Source organism: Esox lucius, chromosome 1 (assembly GCF_011004845.1).
Source record: "Esox lucius isolate fEsoLuc1 chromosome 1, fEsoLuc1.pri, whole genome shotgun sequence".
Taxonomy (NCBI): Eukaryota; Metazoa; Chordata; class Actinopteri; order Esociformes; family Esocidae; genus Esox; species Esox lucius.
Window position 1 is genome coordinate 4,039,213 of NC_047569.1, and position 5,493 is coordinate 4,044,705.

Consider the following 5,493-nt stretch of genomic DNA (forward strand, 5'->3'; position numbering starts at 1 on the left):
GATTTTAGTGATGTCATACATCTGTTTTCTGTCTGGATTGCCATTCTTAAGAGTTTCTTAATTTCCACCCTAATGTTTAGTTGTTGTATAGATAATGATAAGCACATTTTTACAAACTGTGAAAATATTAGATGGGTTGGACACTAAATCAAAATCTCCAGTTAACAAAGGATGTCAGCTAAATTGATAGGATAGTCTGAGGACCATAAACAAACATTTGGCCTTTTTAATGGATTACCATAAATGGGTGGAGCTCAGAGTAGCAACCTTTCCCATTACATCAGAGTAGCCTATTACTAAGGGTTAAATTCAAGTGTTCAGTCTGGTCTCGTCTATGGTAATTTTATCAACAAAAGCATATTCAGTTTTGAGAAAAAACAAACATGAAGTGAAAGTTAAATATATTTTCCAATCAATAGCTTTAATGTTGAAATGTACGATTTTGAAACCAACTGAAGTGAGGGTAGAGACCTAAAGTCATCCCCCATTGTTGATTATAGAACAAAGATAAAGCATAAAAGTTGTGATTTAAGGTTTAGCTGACCGCCACTATTTGGAATAAAAATGAATCTATCTTTGCGAATTCCCAAAAATTTAGGAGGTTACTCAAGACACTGTGTTTTTCACGAGTTAGTTTGGCCATTGCCTGTAAAAATTCTAAAGTTGTATGCTGTAGCTATGCTAATACAATTGCCCTGGTGGTTGCAACAGGTAAACCACTCCACATGGGCTGGGGGTTTTTCACTCCTACAATATAGTTGCACAGCTTATCCCTTGGGGGCCAAACAATTTAGTTAAGCATGTGCCAAGAAACTACAGGATATTATAAATGCATGATAGCCAATTTCACAGACCTGTGTGATGGTACTGTGGCAAAGACAAATTTGAGAGCTGTTTAGCTATGTGGTAAAATTAGTTAATAGGTTATATGGTTTATAATTCCTTCGCACAAGTGACCGTGTTGCACATTGATGTCTTTGTATTAGTGAATGTTAATGTTTTTAACTTGTTCACTTTGTTTTGATGAATATACAGGATGCAACTCCTTATCGAATGGATTATAGATCCATCCCTACTACCAATTCTCTATTTTTCATGTCTGTCCTGAAAAAATGGCCCGTGTGGGTTCAGGATGGCGCCTCCTGTGGCCTTATTTGTCATTGTTCTGCATTCACTCATGGTGTCATTTTCCATTGACTTAATGAAGTGAAGGCAGGGGGGATGTATGATATGATAAATGATTATGATTGGAAAGAGTTGAGCTTAGGGCTCAAGGCAAATCAAATTGGTATTTATAAGGAGTTTTGTGAAAAAAATGAGTTTTTCCTGTTTGCATAGTTATAACGGAGCATTGGCATCTGTTATGTTTTACATTTTCCATTTACAGGATGTTTTTAATCGGTTTATTTGGAAATTGTTTTGTTTGATGTAAGGTCTAATATTTTAATGGTTGAATAGTATATATCTAACCATTTCTGATTTGGCTAAGCAAAGTCAAGTCTGACAATATTATTCCACTGCTGGTTGCTATTGGGCAATAATATAGCACAAGGAGTCAAACAACAACAAAGCCAGTTCTGGATGGAAAAGGAACTTTGACATAGACTTATAGAAACTTGTCTGAATAGGGTGTATGCTTCACTCTGAAGATGGAACTTCTGAGATCCACAACTTTCAGGACTGATCTATTGTCTTCATTGTTGGGAGTTGACGGAACCATACCCAGTGGATGAAAGTCTGATGGACTGTTGAACCACAATAATCGTTGTTTTGCAGTTATACTTTCAACAGATCAGGACATCACAACCCCTTTTCTGATGATACATCACGTCGCTGACTGGACACAGACAACTGAGTGTGTGAGTACCAGCAACATGTTCAAAAAGGACCTCTACAACCACATTGGTTGAATCTGTTTCGAATTTTCCTGACCACTCACATGGCAGAACGATGCCAGGGTCAGATCACTTGGCTTCACACTCCATTTCTAGAAGAATCATCGACAGCGAGATGAGAGGAGAACCCACCTGAGTCCTGAAGGACTCCACATACTACAGGTCAGAGTACCACGGGCCAGTTGACTGGAAAGGTCACATGGTCCCAACACAGTGGAAGACACTGTTGTGGTGTTAATCTTGATTAAGTGAAGTGTTGGAAACTCACTGTTCCATTATACACCTACACTGACTTGTTAGGACAACCAGGCAATTTGCTGGGTCCACATCACACTGACTGCAATAACTGATTTTGGAACTTTCATCACTGATGCAAGACAAAGAAACTGAAGACAAGAACTGAAGGACACTTGATTGGAAACTAACTTCTTTCCCTACAATCTAAGATTTTCCTAAATGAACTGATATGGTGATTTCATATGTATGAAGGTTTGTTTCTCGCAAGACGGGTGGGAAACTCTATACGATGACAATCCCAGTATTGGACTTCAGCGTATTTTTGATGATGCTTAATGATCTACATTATGATGACTATCATGGTTTGTTTGGACAGTGAATTGTTCCCTATTATAGATGGTCCCTGTCAAAGGTAGATGTTTTCCCTATTTTAAAGGTAGAAATCTGTCACAGGTACAACAGGATATGCATATGTCTTTTGTATGATTTTGTTGCATGGATCATGATACGGACAAGGGGGGTTTTGATTGTTCAATGGACTTTGGGGGAAATGTTTTAATCATGATGTCATGTTGAGTCTGATTTTCTGCTGAACACCGTTAACACTGATAATAACCTGTTGATGTCATAATGTTTCTTGACCTTTATGATCTTGGCTGGGGACGGGATTGATGACTGTCATACATTGAGTTAGGTGTCGGAGTGGGGAGTGTCAATTGTCTTGTTTAAATTCATTTTCATTTGAACAATAAGACCTTATTGGTCGGATACTCCTTTTGTTCTTTCATTTTAGTCATTTGTAACATATGCGTATGGGCCTTTTCTTTTCATTAGGAATTGAATTGTAATGTTTTATCAAACATGTAATGTTTTTCTTTAAATGTTTGATAGGGGGGACTGTGGAATCTGAGCATTAACAATTACAATATGAATGTACGTTTCATTGGAAGTGCATGTGCCTAGATAATGAGAACAACAGAAACCTCTCTGTTTAGATTATCTCTCTGTAGGAATGTTTACGATGGCCATATGGCATGGGGGGGTTGACTTCTAAAGACATGGTCTTAGTTCGAAACGCCCTTAATGTATAGGCTAGCTGGTAACCAACATTACAGTGAGAAGGTAATGGAACGTTCACCGAATGACATCTGTGCTGCAATTTTTCAATAAACGTGAACGAACTTCTCCCTCGATTTGATACGGGTTCTACATTATTTGACCACTATACGAAACCGCCGATTTCTAACACTAGTGACTGTCTTGTTTTAAAAGGTGAATTTTGTGGAGACTCCTGCAAAGCAGGAACCTGTGACTTCTTTAGAAGACACCTTTTCGTCTGTCTAGCAAGCTCCCTGACTCTTTCTGCCTCTTGGTTTGATTGTGTTTCTTTCTTTCTTTGTCTTTCTGCTTTTTTCCTTATCCTTTCCTTTTCCTTGAAATTTTCATTGTTCCTCTTTTTCTCGCTGAATGTACATTGTCTTTCAGTATTAGTTTTTGCCATTGCGCTGTAGGATGAGATGTATATAAATTGTATTTGTTATTGTATGTATATGTTATTATTGGTTGTTGTATTAATTACTGCTATTCACATTGAAATTTTGTAATAAAAAAATTGTTAAAGCTAACTAAGCTGATTTTTTTCATTAGCCATTCCATGGCCAGTGTGTTCGTATTTATATATGTAATTTATACAAAAAAATTATACTCTAAATTAAAATGTACATTTAGACATCAAATTACTTACCAATTACTGCAAATAAAGTCGAGATTTTGCCCAGAAATCCCAGATCTACAATCACCACAGAAATAACTGCCTTTGACCACAGAGGGCGTGCGCGGGAAAGAAAGTGAGTCATCACAGAAGGCGCATCTCATATTTCTCTCTCTCTCTCTCACACACGCGCACGCACACTCTATGGTACTAGTATTAATTGATTTCTAAAAAGTTCTGATGTACAGTAATAGAGATCAATTTAATATATGTGTGGGGGTATTTTTAACAGTAAAATGATGAAAGACCAAGGTGAGTTTAAATAAGTTTGACTTCTTTCCACTCCATTTCAAGCAATAGATCGATTTATATTGTAAAGTTGATGAATTTATCTTTTTGTATTGATTTTGATCAGAATGCTTCTTGATTGCCTTTGTTATGTGTCATTATATTGCTTGAAATAAATAAATGAATTAATTAAACAAATATGCGCTGGTCAAATCATGCATGATTTAATGTGAAGCGTCCGTAACGGTCACGTCCGTAACGGTCACGTCCGTAACGCATTAGGTTGTTTAGAGCAATTAAGTGAGATGATTTGTCAATCATAACTAGAATGGACATATTTTGGCTTTGTACATAAAGTTTCAAATTAATTGTAATAATAATGATTATACAATCTAAACTTATTTTTAAATCGTTACGGACGTGACACAGCACTTAAGCGTCGTGACTTCCTAAATATAGCCTTTATAAATTTAAAGGGAAATGCAGTTATAACAAAGTGAGTGTATTTATATCTCAGTCATGCCCCCGTCTTTCTGCGAAATCCTTACTATCAACATAAAGTATAATTAAAGGAGTCTTTGATCCCTCTTTTTAAAGCATGAAATAGGTTTGTATAAAAAAAGCAATTTTAGTATCTGTGCACACCTTATCTGAGGTGAATAAACAGAAATGTCCTTAAAATTTACATGACAGCACATCAATACAATAAAATACAGATCAAATGGACAACTTAGAAAGGGTTTAGATTTTTTTATGATAACTTTAATTTTTCACAGCTAGGTTGACATTTGCGTGGAATTGCCCTTGACTCGAATTCTAAGAGCTGCAAAGGGTTGGTTGATTTATAACTGTAGCTAGCTAGAATACGTCAGCTAACCGCTAGCAAATGTCAGCTGCCCGCTAGCTAACAAATCGTGACCAGTTATTCAGTGCAGTGAAAATGAATAAACTATATAAAATGCATACAAGTTCATTTATTTATATAGCACATTTAAACAGCCGCTAGACAGACCAAAGTGCTTTACAGAACAAGCATATAAAAAATAAAAGCAGCAAAACAACCCATAAACATAGAGAATATCTAGACTAACTTTAAAACAAAGACACAAATGTAAAATAGTAACAGCCCAAGAAAAATCATCAATATGCTAAAGAGAACAGGTATGTTTTAACCAAAGACTTAAAAGCAGAGAGGTTTGGAGCCGTTCTGATCTCTAGAGGGAGGGTTTTCCACAGACGAGGCCCTGCCACCGCAAAAGCACACTCCCCTCTACGCTTTAGTCTGACCCGAGGGACTACCAGCAGCGCCTGGTCGTGGGATCTGAGACTACTGGACGGAATGTACGGATGAATAAGTTCAGA